Below are 19176 nucleotides of genomic sequence, written 5' to 3'. Positions count from 1 at the left end.
ACTTTTTACATTATGTGTATTTTACCACAATTAAAAAGAAATAAAGTTATTTAAAAATCAATAAGACAACACTAAGACTTACTAGAAAAATGAACAAAGGCTATGTGAAAAACTGACAAAAGATATATACTTGAAAAAAAAGATCCTGAACCTTGCTTGATATTAATGAAATAAGTACAAATTAAAACAATGAGATACCAGGTTCACCAAGCAAATTAACAAAGATTTAAGAACAAATAATAGGGACTTCTTCCAGGCACAGTGGAGTAACAGGGACCAGATTTACATACACACATACCCATGCTCACACACACACACATTCACAAATCAGTATACAGCATATGATTCCATTTTGTTAGTCATATATATATAGAAGGAAATTTACGAGGATAAAAAGCAGCATATCATCAGTGGCTGTTGCTGAATAAAGGGGGTTGCATTTTTTTCTTCTTATTTTTCAGTGTGCATGTTTCATTTTTCTGTAATGGGCATGCATGATAACATTATTACTGGCATTATAAAAGTCTCCCTCAGCTCAAATATCATTTCCCTGCCTTGAAGTTTGCCTCTCCGTGGCCCCCTTCAAAGCTGTTGACCCCTCCCAGCTCCGGTAGTGCCCCGTGCAAAGCTCCATGACATCCACTTTCTTTCTGTTTTACCAGCACTGGTTGACTTGACCCCATCCCCCAACCCCATGAGCCACTTTCTGGCAGACGTTGGGTCCCATCTTTTGTGACCTAACACCTGGTTCAGGAACTAGCACCTAAGCGGTCTCCAATAAGTAGGAGATGGACATGCAACTTGCTCAGGGCCCCTGGGGGATCCTTGGCAGGTAGGGCAGGACCACAGAAGAGTAGCACCTGGCTTGGGAGTAGATAGGTTGGACACTGGACACACAGCTCCTCCCAGGAGCCACCTCCTGGCCCCGGTGGGGAGTGGCCTGGGTGTCCAGCTCAGGTTGAGCCTTAGGGAGGAGCCAGGCAGGGCCTGGGGTTCCAATGAAAGGAGTTAGGATCTGGCCTGGGGGCTGCCAGGAGGTAGCAGGAGGGAAATCTGAGGCAGAGGCATGTGCCGAGCAGGCCGTGACTCAGGTTTGGCCTGATAAGTTTATCAAGCAGTGCCGGCTGCCAACCGCCAGCATGCAGCAGGCCAGTGGGCCCAGCAGGAGGACCCTCCTGGGCCGATAGCGCCTTCCAAGTGTTATCAGGAGCCCGGTGGCCCAGAGAGCGGGAGAGGGGGAGCAGGGCAGAGGGAGAGGGCCTTCCAACCACTTCACCCAAATGACAAGAGACTGGGAGGAAGAGGCCTCCCAGGGGTTTCTCAGGGGGCCTTTTCATCCCAGCAACATGAACAAATGCAGTGGGAATCAGTCTTGTGCCGGTGTGGGCTGAAGACCCCAATTCCCCCTGGTCACGGCCTTGCAGGCTACGGGATTGTGCTGATGCTTCCCAGCTCTTCTTTAAGGTCTAAAGGGAAAATGCCCTTTTCTGGAAGGTTCTAGCACCCCAGAATGTATGAGAATAGCATGTGGGGCAGGAGGGCAGGGCCTCTGGGTGCCTCCTGTGATTTAGCCACTTCTCCACCATTCTTGCCCCACTCCAGCCTTTTCTCTACCTGCTCCTGCAGTCTTCTGTAAGAGTCAGACTCAGTTAACATTTAATGAGGCCCTACTGAATGCTCAGCCTCACACTCGTCACCGTCTCAGGAGTCATAACTCTGGGAGACAAGAACATTGTTATCCCTGCCCTACAACTGGGTAAACTGAGACTCAAAGAGAGTGCAGATGAGCAGGGAGGAGAAAGAGGATACAGGAGAGCAGCAGGAGGAAGAGCAGAAGGAGGAGGGATAGGAAGCCAGGCCTGGGAGCCCCCATCCTCACCCCACCCTGACCCCACCAAGGTTTGGAGAGTTCTACATGAAAGTGCATTGCAATCTCCAAGGAAAAGTTGCTCCTAATGTGATGCTACAGACAAAAAGCACAGTTGTACATGCATCCTGATCTCAGTGGTGTAAAACCATCTGCCATTGGGAGAGGCAGCCGCCAATGTCCACTGAGTCACCTTTGGGTGGTGGGAGGCATCACAGTGGATTTTTTATTCCCTTTTTTATACTTGTTTTTGGGTTTTCCATCATTTCCACAATGTCAATTTGTGTGTGTGTGTGCGTTTTGTTTTTGTTTTTGTTTTGAAAAGGACTTTTTTTGTTTCATTCAAAAGGAAAGAAGGAGAAGATACTGGATAGGGCCTCTGGCCTGCTGGGAACAGTCTGCTGGAACTTCCAGCCCAGGAGTGGTCTGCAGACACCCCTCTCTGCCCAGCCCTGGGGCAAAAGCAGAGGGTCAGGCCTGCCCACGTCTGCAGAGCAGGCAGCCGTGCCCCCTGGAGTCACGTATGGCAGCCGGGTCCAGGACCCTTACAGAGGCACAAAGTTCACCCTGAGGTGTTGGAATAGCTGGAAGGAGGTAGGTGACATGGTGGAGCTATAACCTATAGCATCCTTTGAAATTTGCTCTATAGCTACTCATTGAATCAAGCTTTGAGGGTTTTCATCTCTCTGTGTATACCCTATATTGCATAATAAGGAAAGAACTGAAACTGTGGAACTGTAACCCATAACAATTTTTGAAATTACCTATACGACTGCTTGTTGAGCTGTACGTCGAAAGTTGACACCTTTCTGTACGTATGTTACATTTTATAATAATGGAAATAGCTGAAGTTGTGGAACTATGATCCATGATATTCTTTGAAGTTTGCTCTCTAGTTGTTAAATCGTACTTTGAAAGTTATCACTGTTATGTACATGTTACCGTTCACAATTTAAAAAATGCATTAAAGTAAAATTTTAAAAAGGTCACCCCGAAGGGCTGGAAGTCATTCATTCGTCAGCTCTATTTTTTGTGCATCCACCATGTGCCTGGCACTGCTTTAAATGTTGAGGATAGGACAGTGGAGAAAACAGACAAAATCCCTGCCCTCTTGGAGCTCAGAAGATAAATAAAGTCGAGAGGCAGGGAAGGGCCTTCGGGTGTAGAGTAGGGGTGGACACAATAGATCCCCACTTCAGGTGGGGTGGCCGGGGACAGTGTCACTAAGGAGCCCTGAGTTTCCTCTTGGGAGAGGGTGGTGTGGAAGGACAAAGCCCGGGACTGATTCATCACCCGGCCCCTGCTTGGCTGGGTGACTTTGGTCAGTCCCGCCCCTTCCAGGCCTCCATTTCTCTCATCTGTCAGTTGTTGAACAAGAGACTGGAGGGTGGAGGTGGTGACTGTGGGGGAGGACAGGGAGGACGTGATGCCTGCCAGCATGCGTGTGTACACGTGAGTGTCTGGGCTGAGTTTCAGTAACATGGGAACACGGTTTGAAAATTGGAAAGACGCACTTAAAAATGTAGATAGAAGAGTGTGACTTGACTCATTTTGCAGCTTAGACACTGCCTGGCATTACTAATAGCAATAAATTAATATCTAATATTTATTGAGAGCTAATGAAGTGCTAGAAACTGTTGCAAGCACTTTATATGCATTAACTCTTTGAAGGAGGTAACTGTATTATTCCCATTTTCCTGACAAGGAGACTGAGGCCAGAAAGGCAATTAACTGGGTAGGTCCACAGGCAGCTCCTTGAACCTGCACCTGTCGGCACCCCTTGACTCAGCCTCTGCTCTTTCTGTTCCCTCTCCCTGGAGGGTTTCTTCTCTGACCACTTTGCTCAGTTCTCAAAACTGTGCCAGGTCCAACTCAAATGCCACCTCCCCCAGATGCTTTCCCAGGTAGCTTAATCTCCCCTGCTCATGCTCGCCCCAGGATTACAGCACTTCCCACAGGCAGCGCTGTGAGTGGCTGGGTATACATTACACCCGCAATGAATGCCATTGTTATTATTATCACTGCCAACAACCCTGACGGTGAGCTGGGGGAGTCCAGATCCTGGGCTGGCAGATAGGGGTCCTGCTATCATGTGACGAGCTGAACTGTACCACACTCCTCAGCCATCCCCTCTGACAGCTGGGGCCAAAGACGCCAGGTTGAGCTTGGAGCTATTTATGCAAGGGTGACTTAGGACTTCCTCCCGGAGCTCTTAAAAATAAAGGGGTTATCGTGGCCCTCAGGCCCCTTCCTCTGCATGAGGAACTCTGACATGATTTCTGGGGTAGGCTTCACCCCAGGCCTCTCTCAGCCCAGCGAGGACTTATCTCTGGGCTCAGTCAGGCAGCAGGAAGGGAGCAAAGCGACCACCATGGGCAGCTCTTCCTGCCCCAGAAGCCCCTTTTGGGAGCAGCAGGGATGTGGCCACTGACTCAGGGGCGTCAATCACCCCTCTTCCTGGGGCTGCGGTTGCCCACCAGACTCGGGGGGGCGTCAGAAATCAGTCGGGCAGAGAGCATCCTGGGAAAGCCCAGCCCAGTCCAGCCTGGCCGCTCTGCTCCAGGCCCTTCTGCTGGGCCTGTGGTCCACCACCTCACAGTCCCTGCTGGGACATCTGTCTCTACTGGACTGACAGCCCAGGGAGGACAGTGACCAGGCTGTGATCTGCACAAAAGGCTACCCACTGCAGAGGCTGGTAGCTGGCCTCCTGAAGGTCAGGCCCACTTTGCAGGCAGAGTGACGAGCAGGGCCGCTGGAGCCTTGGAAAGGCAGGGTAGGACCCTGGGGTTGGGGCCCACGTCTCCCTGCTATGAGTCCTCTCTGCAGGAGCCCATCCCTGGGGGGATTTCTTTCCACCATGCAGGCCCCAGATTTTCAGTCCCAATAGATGCCAACTCCTCTCAGGGTTAGAGGAAAGAACACCAAGACTCCACCCATTATTTGTGGGGTACCCACTCTGTGCTGGGCCCTGGAAGGGCAAAGTCCAGGAGAGAAGAAGCCTGGGGGATCTAAGAGCCTGAGGATTCACCAAGCCCACCCCAGAGGGTCAGGAAAGTCTTCCTGGAGGAAGCAGGCACCTGAAAAAGAAAAAAATATATGATTGGTCAAAGGGGGAGATGGCCACCCCAAGCCAAAAAAATAGTCAGTGCAAAGGCGTGGGGAGACAAGAGGCCTCCCATCAGCTCCCAGCACCCCTCTTGGGGCCTCAGGGGTCAATCTGTAAAACAAAGGTGGCCTAGAGGGGTGCTGGGAGCAGGCCTGCAGGAACTCAGCCACCAGCCCCCCACCCCCTCCCCAGCTCACTGTCACCTCCCCTCTCTTCCAGCACCTGCTGGCTCATGGAATGCCCATCTGGGCTTGCCTGGCTCAGGCCACCTGCACCAGGAGGCCCAAGACTCCTCTGGAAGGAAGGTTTCAGACTCCCCAGTTCAGCCTACGCAGGGCAGCTCTTCAGAAGCCTACAATCTTTGCTGGAAACGGTCACAGTTCGGGGTTTCCTCCTGGGGCCAGCTCCCCAGCACCCCTCAGCCCAGCCTCCGACTTATCACTGCCTTCCAGCTGCCTCGCCCCCAGCCCCCTCCAACTACCTCCCCCGAATGATTCAGCAAATCTTCCCTCCTTAGGGGGGAAACAAGGGTGAAAAAATCACAAATGTCAGATTACAAAGCCCCAACTGTAGGGCAGGCCCCTTGCTTAAAGATAAGAGTCCGGCTCTCCACCCTCAAAGCCCCTCTGGCAGATAAAACTTCTTCTAAAGCAACATGCACTGCTGCAGGTGTGGGGCGTGGAGGCATGGCCATATACAAGTCCGGCTTGGGGGAGAAAGGGCCCTTGGGTGGCCTTGCCAGGGGCTGCAGGCCCAGGGCTCTGCCACTGTGCAGCGAGCTGGGCAAAGAGGAAGCATTTGTGGCTGACTCTGGTGTTGCCTTCCAAGCCCAGACCTTGGAGGCAGAAAGAGAAGGGTGGAGGCCTTCTCAGAAAGTTCGAAGTGAGGGTGCCCCACAATTGCCTTCCACTCCTGGCTGTCCCTCTGCCAGCTCAGCCTGCAAAATATGTTCCCCTGCAAGGCTGAGCTGCACCAGCTCCAGGCAGCCCAGTCCAGCCTGTCTCGGTTGAGGAAGTGAAGGCACAGGTACTCAGGAGGCTGGCAGGAGGAAGGAGGAGCCAGGATGTCATTCACAGGCCCCGAGCCTCCTCTGGAGAGGACTGGGTGGGCCCAAAGCCAGCTCAGCTATATGGGTCCTGGAGGCCTTTCCAAGAAGAATCCTAGAGTCAAGTTAGACCTGGAGACCAGCCCTGGGGCATCAACTCGTCTACAGTATACCTTTTGGACCTGGGGTGAAGGGTAGGGGTTGGGGGGGTCAGGCCTCTGGAGAAGTGGAGAAGAATGAAGTGGATGTGAAGTTAAGCCTTTGCTGGGCTCTGTCACCCCAAGCAAGTCATTTTTCTTCTCTGGGCCCCGTGTGCTCATCTGCAAAATGAGGATGATAATAAAACCTACCCGCAGAGCTGTGCTGTGGAGTGATGTGTACAGGCAGGCAGGAACGGCCCCAGAACAGCCTCTGTTTCCTGGGCATGGGGGGCAACACTCTGATTGGAAAGGTGGTGGTCTGGGGAAGTGCCTGCACAGTGCCTGGCACACAGGCCTAGCCAGCATTCTGGGAACTCTCCCCCTTTATCTGGGGAAACTTTCTAAGTTCCTCTCCCTGGAAACCATTGGGTTGGCTAGAGTAGAATAATAGTGACAGAGCAGCCACCAGGTTCCTTGGCTCTAAGGGCTTTACACGTATTTTAAATCCTCAGAGCCAGACTTGGAGCTCCTGCAAACCACTGGCATGACTTTGGGGAAATCCATTTCTCCCTCTGGACCTCAGTTTCCCAAGTTGGGAAAAGAAGAAACCTGGCCAAGACAAGGTCTACAGACCCCCCAGACTAGAATTTTTTTTTTAATATAAACTGCTCTTGGGGCATGTACTTGGAGTAAGGTGCTGGGCCAAAGAGGCATGAAAAAGTTGTGTGGCCTTGGTAAGTGTTGGCTAAATAAAGGTTGAGTACCAGAGCCCAGCCTCAAACAGCTCACGGTTCAGGTGGACAGACAGAGTGGGCAAGGCCCCTTGTCTGGTGGTTGACAATGCCAGGGTGCCTTGCTTTGGGCCCAGCAGACAGAGACCTGAAGGGCTTGGAGATCTGGTAGGGAGAGGCCACTTCTCAAGGGGGGAAGCTGTTTGAGCACCCAAGAGGCAGCAATGTCAATAACCACAGCACAATTCTCTCCCTTTTATTCCAATCTGGCTTTGCCTGCCTCTGGGCCTCCAGGAATGCTGCTCCCTCTGCCTGGAAGGCCGTTCCCTCAGTTCTTCATCAGGCTCCCTCCTACTTCATTCCATCCCCAACCCACATGCATCTCACAAGGGATCCCAGTTCCCCAGTTATAGACTCACAGGCCCAAGTAATTCTCCCCTCGAATGCTGATTATAGTTGCCATTCAAAAACTATTGTGTCCTCATCTGAACACAGTCTCCTCCCAGACTGTTCATTCTCTGAAGGTTTCTACTGCTTCCCCAGCACCCTGTATATAAATATTGTCCAATGGAGGGATGGGTGGATGGAGCCCTCCACCACACAAGTGTGCATGATTCCTCCCTACCCCAGAGGGGCCGATGCCCAGTGAGGACCCAGGGCTAGGTCATAAGGTGCAGCTGGGGGGTGAGGGTGGGGCCCTGATCTTTTGCCCAGGGCCACAAATTGGAGTTCAGAACCACTTGCAGTCCTACCTAAAACCAGGTGGATTGTGGACCCATTTGGGAACTGCTTCTTGGGACATCAGCAACGGGGTGCCCCGGACCCCATCCCAGAGCTGAGCTCACAGACCCTGCCCCACTGCCCAGGGGAAGAACAAGCCCTCAGTCCAGTCTGATCAGCTTAGAGGTCCATGGCCAATGGCATTGTTTGTCCAGCAGAGAACTCACTGTGACTGGGCTATTTATCCCTGGTTTACAGATGTGGAGACTGAGGCACAGAGGATGACTTGTCCAAGGTTCGACTGGATGTTAAAGGACCTCTGTGCTGAGACATTTTAATCCCAACATGAACCTCGCCCAAGGAGTCCACCCTTGGTCCACGCTCTGCCCCAGACCTCCAGTCCTGGACACCAAGTTCACACTCGGGGTGCAGCTGGGCAGACTGAGGTGAGGACAGGAAGGGGACAGAACCTAACAGCAGGTTCCAGAATGCCAGCCCCTACCCCCAATCCCCTCCCTCTCCCTTTTTCTTTTTCCCTTTTCTCCTGTCTTCTTCTCCCCACCCCCTCCTCCTTACCTTCCCCCTTTCTCCCCTCTCCTCCTCTTTCTCCCTACTTCTCCCCCACCCCCACCTTCACCACCTCCCCTTCTGCCTCCCTGCCACCCCTCACAGCAGGCATGGTGGCCATGCAGTCCCTGAGGTCGAAATTCCTGAATTACTTCATCCATTCTAGCTTCTCATGGTCCCTGAGGGTTCTTTTGCAGCCTCGGGTCTGGTCTACGGGGCGGGGGGCGCCTCCTGCTGCTGGGGACCCCCGCGGGTTCCTGGCCGGGCGCCGGGCCTACTCCCCTCAGGGTTCCCAGGCACCAGCGGGAAGCTCTCGGGCGCCCCCTGGTGTGCGCGCCCCGCAGGGCTGGGGACCTGCCGAGGGCTGAAGCGCCCGATATTCTCTGCTGGTTTGTGCGTTCACTCATTATTTCTTCACTCATTCATTAACATTAATTCGGTTCCCGATCTGTGCTGGGCGCAGGCGTAGGCCCGCCACCAACAAACAGACAACCAGGCCGTTTGGGGGTGGGGTGCACTGTGTTGGGGGCAGGAGATGTGCTACAGTGGAGGGGTCTCTCCGATGTGGGGGGGACAGACACCTTCCCAGAGGTTACCCCGGCTGAAACACAGGGTTAGGAATCGGGGATAAGGGGCAAAATGTTGGGAGGAAGCAGGAGAGAGGCCCGGGAGCCCGGACCCCAGGGTCTCTGAGAAAGGGTTTGGGTTTCCTCCCCAGAGCACTGCGGTGTCACGACGGGGTCTGAGGCAGGGTAGGGAGCCATCAGATTTGGGTTTTAGGGAGAGAAGCACCCCCTGGCTTCCGCGGTGGGGAGGCCATCACCAGCCGCTGTACAGGAGAGTGGCGCCCTGACGGGATGGCGGCTGGGGTGGAGAGCGCAGTGCGGGAGGCGGGCCGTCCCTTAGGGTGAAGCCGCCGCCTGTCTAGGGACCCGCGGTGGGGCAGTGCCGGAGGACCATGGCCTGACGCCTTGGAGGCCCCTGTGACCCTGACACAGGCCGGTCTCATGTGGGAAGAGATTTATAAATGGTTGTGACACCCGTGGGGAAAAACTTAGTGACGTCTAACAAAATCACAGATGCACACACCTTTGACCCAACAAGATGTTACAGATATCCAGCCCGTGTGTGAAATGATACACAGCGTGATTCATGGTAGCATTGTATTTGTAAAAGATTGGAAACAACCTAAGTAACCATCAAAAAAAAAGACTGGTCAAATAAATCATGATGTAACCGTACAGTGGAATAGGGTGCGTCTTTAAAAATGAGGAAGTGCTCAGCGAATTGATATAGAGTGATTTCCATGATATACCGCCAAGCAAAAAAAAAAAAAAAAAAAGGAAGCTATAGAAGGGAGTGCATAGTAAGTTACTATTTGTGGTCAACTAATTATATAGTTGATTTTAAGGGACCAAGAATTCATATCATAATCTCTAGGGTAACTAGTAAAAGCACATGCAATTATTCATTAAGGGAGAAGAAGATAATAAAACCCATTTTCTGGTTGGTTGTTCAGTTTTCTAAAGGAGAACAATATAAATACGTAGACTGTCTCCAGAGAGATAAACAAGAAGCCGCTAGCCTGGCAACCTGAGAGCTCTCAGTGCCCGGGGAGAAGTGGGACGGGGTCTTTTCACCAGGTACCTTGCAGCGGCTTTTCAATATGGAACCCCACGCCTGGAGGTCCCCTACCCGGTGAAAGAAAAGTGTGAGTGGACGTGGGGAGCCCAGTTAGGAGTCTGCGCCCCGCGGGAAAGCTGAGAGAGGCTGGTGCCCCATGAGAGCAGGGACGGGGCGGGGAGGGAAGCGGTTCCGGACACATTTAGGAGCTGGAGGGGGCGGGGCGGGGCGAGGGAAGGGGCCGGGTGGGGCTCGGGCGATCCAGGATGATGCCCAAATTTCTGGCCTTGCCGTTGCTGAGAAAGGGAATCCTAGAGAAGGGTGGGAGGAAGAGGTTTCGGGAGGGACGGGATGGGCATCGTTTGTTATTTTTCTTCTTCTTTGGCTGTCCAGGATCCCCTCCGTCTCCCTGTGGGAGAAATTTCCCCTGGGTGGTCTTGGTGGGAGGACAGTTCCCAGCACCTCCCTGCCTGCCTGAGTGAGCCCTGGGTTCAGATCCTTCCTCTGTCACCCCCTAAGAGGGAACCCCATAACCTACGCCCCGCCCATCGAATGCTTTCCCAGTTCTAGCGGTAAGTGACGCACCTGCTCACCCTCCAGAGCCCGCGGGCCTCCCGTCCGCTCTCCTGGGTCCGTTGGTGGGTGACTGATGGCAACGGGCACTAAGGAATTCTTTAGGGTGAGTAAAATATTCTATACCATGACGGAGGTGGTCACTGCATTCATATATTTGTAAAACTCATCAAACTATATACTTAAAATGCGGATATTTTATTGTATGTAAATTATACCTCAATAAAGTTGTGTTTTTTTATGCTGCAGACATTTTAATGATTATTGTTGAGCATGAGCATACATTTTGGAAATTTTTTACTTCAAACTACAACAAGTTAAATGAATGTTTATAATAATATACAAAGAAAATACAACAAAAAAACTTGCTTCAGTGTGTCTTGCACCTAGAACAGTGTTATTTTTTTCTTCCCTTAATAAATCTTTATTTTTGAGCTGCAGAATTAAAGTTGGTTTTAAAGTGTGTATGTGTATACATATTCATAAATGCATATCCATACATATGTATATATATTCATATATAGGTGTGTTGAAAATACTTGATAACCATAGCACAAAAGGAAGGAGGAGTCTAAATGTGTTTTTGAATTGTCATGGAAGTGGTAAAAGTGTTACTTTATGCTTAACATTAATAGATCAAGGATTCATATTATAATCGCTAAGGTAACCAGTAAAAGCACATACAATTATTTACTGAGGAAAAATAGAATAATAGAATATAACTGTTGCAAAAGAAGTTAAGAAAACGGAAAAAAAGGACATAAAATGAATAAGACAAATAAAAAATAGAGATATGAAATATTTAGGCCCAAATATGCTAGAAATTTCATTAAATATAAAAAAATTAAAAGATCATTAAATATAAAAGATTAAATACTCCAATTAAAAGACAAAGATATTAGGATGAGAAAAGCACAACTACATACTACTTATAAGAGACAGAGTTAAAATATAAGGATACAGAAAGACTGAAAGTGAAAAGATGAAAAAGGTACACCATGAAAACACTAACCAAAACAAATCTTTTGTAGCTATATTAATATCGGACAATTTAGACTATAATAGAGATGAAGAGGAACATTTCATGATGATTAAAGGGGCATTTACCAAGAATATGCAACACTTCTAAATGTATATGTACATGGTAACATGGCTTTAAATATATATACAACACAATTGTCAAAACTAAAAGGAGAAATAGACAAATTCTCAAGTATGGTGGGAAATTTCACAGAGCAGACAACCGCAACAAAAAAGCCACAAAGGACACAACCTAGCACCAGACGCCTGAAAAATGTGCATTCTTTTCAAATGTACCTGGACCATTTTTTATTTCCTTGATATTGAAAACTGAACAGGACCCTACAAGAATGGAAAATTGCAGGCCAATCACTAGGGAAAATTTCCAATACATACATACCATATGACCCAGTAATTTCCCTTCTAGCTCTATAACCACAGAAATATATACAGATTATACCAAAAGGTGCACAGGAGTGTTCATAGAAATACTATTCAAAAGATGAAAAAAATGGAAATACCCTATGAACCTTAAGAATAAAATGGATAAACTGTGATACACTCATACAATGGAATATTCACGGTGATAAAAATGAATGGACTACAGCCACACATAACAACGTGAATGAATCCAAGCAACATGATATTGAGTGAAAGAAGACAGACATAAGAATATATACTGTATGATTCTAGTTATATAAATTTAACCCAAGGCGAAACAACTCTACAGTGTTAGAAACCAGGCTAGTGGTTCACTCTGGGGAGGCGGGAGGGGTTGATGACTAGAAGGGGACACCAAGGGAGCTTCTGGGACACAGGCAAGAGTATTTCTGATTCTCAGTGGTAGTTACACAAGTGTGTTCACTTTGTAATAACCCATCAAGATGTGCACTTTTATACGATTTTGGATATATATGTCATACCTCAAAAAGTTCATTTAAAATGAGAGAGAGATGCCACTGCTATCCATGGAGGGCAGAAGTAGGAGCAATGTAGATTTAGGGGCAGAAGAGTCAGAGAGAGGCTGTTCCCAGACCCCAAGCAGGAAGCAGGGAGATGTCCCCTGGAGGGGAGAGGAACTTGCCGTTGAAGGACCTGGTTATCTACCTGCTTGCTCATGATCTGCCATGCCACCAGCACTGTGTCAGGCACCAGGGAAAGTTCTGAGTGGTGTGAAAGGAAGTAACTATCTAGGATGAGAAAAGAAATCATAACAAATTGTAATTTCTGAATAACAAAGACCACAAGCATCCAGAAAATAAAAGACTAAGACGTTAATTAATTGCCTGACATATCTTTATAGTGCCTTTCCCTGTATTTTTTTGACCAGATACTCTGCTCAGCTCCTCGTATGGCAAAATTATTTTGTAATATTTTCTAAAGAGAGAAGAAGAAGATAATTCAGTCTTTAACATAGTTCATCATAATTTGTTTTGGGATATTGCTAGTTAAGAAAGTTGTTTTTGTTTTTTTCAGTGTCACAAGCTACTATTGATATTGATAACGCTCTGCTAAGACACAATAGAATAGGTTGGGGGTATAAAACATGCTATTTTGCATCCAGAATGCTCGCTGTCTATAGTACTGCTACAGATTTGAGCCCTACACAGAACTCTAATAAGTTATATTTTGTGTCAATCCCATCAAAAATGAAAAAAAAAAAGAAAGTCCAGAGCAGTCTTAACTGTACGTGTTGCACTATCGCATTTATTCCTGACAGGAATGAACTTCCATTTTGGTTAAGTGGCCTCTGCCTACACTCTTGCATGTCTCATGATAGGAATTTCCCACAGAGTAGCTCCTGGCTCTGAGTGCGATGCCACCTCTGGCTCTGCACCCTCATGTCACAACACTGCATAAGAGGATGGTAGGTGCATTGCTGGAAGCCATTCCTACACAGGGCCGCCAGCCATTTCTTAAGTATATGCTGAAATGACTGTAAATCATGCATACGTATTCTACTAAATCTAAATGAAATGCATTCCCAACTCTAGTTCACCTTAGCCAAATTCCCAGAATCCCCATGGCTTCTCAATGCCTCCCAGCACAGTGTGATGGAGAGCAGGTCAGGTGGAAAGAGACAGCAGTCTTAACCAATTGCAGTTAAAACATCTAACTTTTTCAATTTTTACAAAGACCTCTGCCCATGTGAACTCAATCATAAGGCACCTCCTAGGGCTTTGAAAGGAGCCCATGCATTTGAGGAAAACTGATACATAACCTTTACGAGATTTACTGTAAATTTGCATCTGCCTGGCACATTTTTGAAAATATTTGACTTGGCAACACAGACTCTAATTACAAACAAACTTTGAAATTCTGCCGTGTATGGATTTAGTTTAATTTTCCTTTGAAATGACAAATTGATTAGGAAGGAGAATGTCCCTTGGGACAGTTTGCCCTACTTAGAAATATAAAAGAAAATTGTGAAACGTCTGTATAAACCGCCATTCCCCCAGGTCCCCGTCATTTGCCACCCGGGATGGGACTGTGTGAGAGGATTCCTGGTCCTGGGAGCGAGGGTGAGGGTGAGGGGAAAATGCGTGGACACCTGCCTTTTAGGAGGCTCTGCTCCCTGAGCTCCCAGCCAGTTTCTCGTTCTCCAGGAAGTTCGCGCTTTTCTGGGATGTCACGAGCATTAATAGCCACGAGGTGGCGGTGTTGCCCTGAAGATGCTCTGTCGCCATCTCGTGGCGGAGAGTGAACACTACACCTTCACTCAGTCCTCAGGGCGCAGTAGAGTCAAGTCGGGGCTGAGGAATATTAAACGCGTACTGTGGGCTTCATACCGACCCAGAGGCCCCAGAGAAATATTTGGATTCTGTGGTCAAAGAAAACATTTTCCAAAATCCTCCTTGTCTTTGGTTAATGGAGGATCAATAGCCCCAATTCGAGGTCCCCTCACCCAGGAGGCTCCCCAGCCGTTTTTCAGAACTCCAGGCCCCGGGCAGGAGTCAGACATGGGGCTTTGTGGGTGGGGAGGAGTGTCAGGCCCAGTCCCCATCCTCACCCCATGGAAGTCGGCCCTGCCAGCTGGAGGGAGGCCAATGGGCCAGCAGCCCCTTTCCACGGCTCTGGGACACCCGGAAGGCTGCGACAGCCGTGTGCCCTCAGCCAGGTCCACATGTCAGAGAGCAGGGGCAGGGGTTTGGCTGGACACTGGGACGGCCGAGGGCTGGGCCTGGCACATGCTTAGTGCTTGGGGGCTGGCACCGTGGGTGGAGGGCATCAGGGACCCCAGCCACCCCACTCCCAGGGATGCTGAGCCACAGACTGGTTGAAAACCCACTTTATGATTTCCTGGGGGCTGGAGGAGTGGGGCGGGGGGCATGTAGAGGAACTCACAGGACTGATTGCAAGAAAATAGTTAAAACACACTGGGATTGATTTTTCCTCACAAGGCTCATCACCTGCCATTTGAAGTAGACCTTGATTTTTTTTATTTGCCCACTGTCTGTCTCCACTAATAAAATGTGGGCTCTGTGAGGCCAGGAACCAGCAGTCCTCTCAGCCTGCATCGCTGAGCCTGGCACAGGGACCAGCACTAGGAGGTGCCCAGAGGACATGTGTTAAATGGACACCTGCGTGGATGCTGCAAAATGAGCCTTGCTGCAGCTGAGTAACTCGAGCCGTGTGTGTGGCATTTACACGCTGTGTGACTGTGAGTGATGGGGATGGGACAGCTCCTTGCAGAAAGCCCCCAGCCCGTGAAGGAGTGGCTTCATGGAAAGGGTGAAGATGAGAGGGGGGAGCCTGCCATGTGGTGAATGACTTTCCATAACTCAAGAGAAGAAAAACCGCCCCCTTCAGGACAGAAACCAGGGTCCTGTCTGAAATTAATCCTGAAAATGCTTTTGCAACTCAAGGACACTATGTCCATTTCTGTACTGGTTTCCTGTGGCTGCTGCCCCCACACACCGTGTGGCTGAAAACAACAGAAATGTACTCTCTTGCAGCTCTGTAGGCCAGAGTCCACTACTGAGATGTTGGCAGGGCCACCCTCGCTACGGAGCTGTAGGGAACGAAGTGTTCTCTGCCTCTTCCAGCGACTGATGGCTGTCGGCATTCCTTGGTTTGTGGCTGCATCACTCCAACTGCTGCCTCTGTGGTCACACATGGCCTCCTCCTCATCTTCTGTGTCTCCGCCCCCTTGGCCTCTCCTGTTTCAGGATGTCTGTGACGGCCTTTAGGGCCCACTCAGGCAATCCAGGACAAACCCACCAGACCAGTGCCCATACACCCAAATGAGGACTGGTGGATGAAGTGGGTGACACCAAGGGCGTGACTGAGCCTCCACTTCTTGCAGGCAGACAATGCCTTTAAACTTTGCAATGTCAAAGCTCTTGGCACCTGCCAGACCAGGCTAAGGCCAAGATTCAGCCCAAGACCCATCATGCCTTGAGACAACTCATTCTCCAGCCTCTTTCAGAGAAAGGGCATCCGTGACTGGGAAGGGGAGCTCAGCCCCAAGGGGTTGGCAGTGGAAGGTACAACCCCTTTCTGTGCCTTGCACCAATGGCCCCACTCTGCCCCTGGGCAGTGAACCCTAGCCACCAGCACCCAAACATCCTTCAGTCACTCTTCATCTCTCCTGTGTGGGAGTGGCCTGTCCCCACCCAGTGCACAGGAGATGGTGAAGGCTATTGACACTGCTTTGTCTAATGGGGGTGAAAATGCCAACCCTGCATGGGGATGAAGATGGGGGTATGGATGACCTGAAGCTGGACAGGGAAAGGCACCCCCCCAAGCTCTAAGCATAAATACTGGGCATCACAGTTGCCTCCTCTGAATGCTGTGGTGTTTGGGAGAAAATGCCACAGCTGCTTCTTTTAACTGGGTTCCTGAGCTTTTTTGGCCTTTCTTGGCTCCCAGTCTAGCCTCACTGCCCTTCCCCCTGCTTCTGATCTCCCTGCCCTGGAGTCTTCCTCTGGAAACTTGGTCTGATGCCCCGAGGTTGGCCCCTTCATCCTCACTGATGGCCCTTCTCCTCAGCCACAGCATTCTTTGAGAACACTCCTCTAGATGATGAACTGATGGGCTTTGACCCACTGGCCCCATGACCATGCCCTGACCTAAGAACTGGATAGAACTGAAGGCTCAGATGAGCCAAGTGGCCTCATTCTATCACTCAGTACATATCTTCTGAGCACCAGATCCATGCCAAGACCTGGGGAGGGAGACATGGTCCCTGCCCTCAGGAAACCACCTCTCTAGGGGAGAAAAAAGGTCAGTATGAAAGAAATAGCAAGAGTGCTCCAGCCTCTAATGCGGGGTGAGTTTAGGTGCCATGGGCACAGAAGGTGGCACTGAACTTGTCTTATGGCATCAGGGAGAACTTCTTGAACAAGGTGAAGTCTAAGCTGAGACCAAAAGGCTGCTGAGGAGTTGCCAGGTGGTGGGGTAGGGAAGGGGTTGGGGAGGTGGAGTCATGGAGGAAGGGATAGAGTGAGATTGTCCTCTAGATAAATCACTTTTGCTTCCCTAAGTAGGACAAAGTAGAGCAGACGAATCTAGAGACAAGGAGACCAGTGGGGAGGCTGTTTGTGTAGTTGAGGAAAGGTAATGGTGGTCTGACCTAAAACAGTGTCTGGGGCCGGGAAGAATGGGTGAGAGAGACATGAAGAGGCAGGATGGATGGGAAGATGGACAGGACTTGTCACCTGACCGGATGGGGGAGCTGAGGAAGCACCTTGGATAGTTCCGTTTCTTTCCAGAGCACAAGGTGGATGGAAGTCAACCACCCACTAAGAGGCATGGCCGGCTGAATGGGGACCTGTTGGAGGCAACTGCTGGACATTTAGGTAGTCATGTCATGGAAGCAGCTTGTGTCCAGGCCTGGAGCTAGGACAGAGGTCTGGGCTGAGCCAGCAGCCCCTGTGTGGAAGTTGGGCATGGAGCATGAAGAGTGAGACCCAGCCCTAAGGGACACCCACATGAAGGTTCTCGAAGCTTTCCAAGGTGTAGAAAACTAGAATTTTTAAAGGAATTGGAATACAAATGGTGCAGGAAAAGATCAGTGCTGGAGAGGGGAGTTGACCACTCAGGAAGAGGGTCATGGGATGGAGGGAGGGAGGGTGGAGGGACGCTCAATGTGCTCACCTCGGTTCCAGGTGGTTTGGAATCAATTTGTTGGTTCAGAAACTCAATTCTTTCACTGTCCAGAGATAGGGGTGCTGAATTAAGCAAAAACAAAACAAAATGAAACGGGATGCCTAGTTTAATTTAAATTTCAGAAAAACGATGAATAATTTTTTACTGCAAGTATGTACCAAATATTGCATGAAATTCAGTTTTAACTGGGCAGCATATAGATTGTCTGTCAACCCCACCTACACGTGACAAAACCGTCAGGACTGACTCACATGTACCTAACTCATGGGGATCTGATGTAAAGATAGCAATTTATTAATTTACAATTGCAGGTAGGGATAAAATATACATGTTATCCAGATTCACCTCTCTGGAAAACTAAACAAATTATCAGAAGATTGTATGATGAGCACAGAATTAGAACAAAAGGACATGAGAAGTTTCAAAGCAAATTTCATTTCAAGGCATGGAAAATTCTGGAGAATTATCTTGGCCCCACTGCATAGAATTCTCTGTGCTAGTAGAATGTGCAGTCCTCACTGGAGAAGGCAGGTCTGGCACTACCAAATCCTCACATGCAACTCCCTGTTGAAATATGTCATTTTTCTAGCTTGTTCATTATTTGATGTTGATTCCCAATCGCACTCTCAGAGGGGCCTTTCTATGTTCTGGGACCCGTGGCTGAGTGTTCAAAATACAATACAGTGAAATGTATTTCTCATTCAAGTTACACTTCTTTTCTTTTTAAAATGCATTTGGTGGTTTTACTGCCAACTTACCATTCTTCTCGAATCCACCTAGAACAAAGAGGTAATATTTTGATTCAAGTATCATTTCAGAAACTTGGGGTAGCCATCTCCAATCCGTCGTTTCTTCTTAACTGATTTTTATCTCCTAATATCCTCAAACCCAGTCCCTTCTTTTCATTCCCACTGCCACTATCCGGCCTGGGCAGCATCTTTCACTTGGATTAGACAGTCTCCTACTCAGTTTATCTAAGTTTGATCTTTTGCCCTCTCCAATCCATTCTCCACACAACAGCCAGAGAGATCTTTTAAACGCATAAATCAGATCATGAGACTCCCTGCCTAAGATCCTTCCAAGGCTCTCCACAGCACTTTAAAAAGCAAACCCATTGGCTACTTCTTTTTCTTATGTCTGGCCTATGTCATTCACTGACCCTTCATCTTCCCTCACTTTGCCGCTTATAATTTTTTGTCTTCTGTCACGACCTAGCACCGACCACGCGCCACTCCTCTTCACTTCCTGGTCTTCGCACCTGCCATCCCCTCGGAGCCTCCAAAACATCTACTTACTTAATGCTCAGTTTCCCCATTAGGATTCTGATTAGTGCCCAGCACACAGTAGGCGCTTAATACCTATCGCACAATAAAGGATGAACTTCCGCATTGTGCCTCCAGATCCCAGATGAACGGCGCTTAGAGGTTTTCTGTGTGTTGTGGGGTGGGGAGTTGGGGGGTGGGATATGAGTTCCCTCGCGCTCTCCACTTCCACATAGAACTGCCTCCGACCTCCAGGCATCGTCCTGCGGTGGCTGGCAGGAAATGAAGCGAAGCCCAGGCCGCAGTAAAACGCCTTGCGAGCTTCAGTATCTGCAAATCAATTGTTTCTCGATGCTTTCCTCACGCAAGGAAGTGAGTCCATTGCAGCCTTCCGGTCTGCCATGGGCCCAG

General features: G+C 49.4%; 1 long non-coding RNA gene across 1 annotated transcript; it reads right to left on the bottom strand.

The window, feature by feature from the left end:
* Positions 1–11254: 11254 nt before the first annotated feature.
* On the bottom strand, positions 11255–19168 carry LOC119505020. The gene is made up of 3 exons (XR_005210669.1): positions 18262–19168; positions 17492–17565; positions 11255–12582 (listed from the first exon to the last, which is right to left on the bottom strand). It is a non-coding gene; the product is annotated as an uncharacterized LOC119505020 (long non-coding RNA).
* Between the last annotated feature and the right edge of the window lie 8 nt (positions 19169–19176).

Source organism: Choloepus didactylus, chromosome 10 (assembly GCF_015220235.1).
Source record: "Choloepus didactylus isolate mChoDid1 chromosome 10, mChoDid1.pri, whole genome shotgun sequence".
Taxonomy (NCBI): domain Eukaryota; kingdom Metazoa; phylum Chordata; class Mammalia; order Pilosa; family Megalonychidae; genus Choloepus; species Choloepus didactylus.
This window is presented reverse-complemented; position numbering and strand designations above follow the sequence as displayed.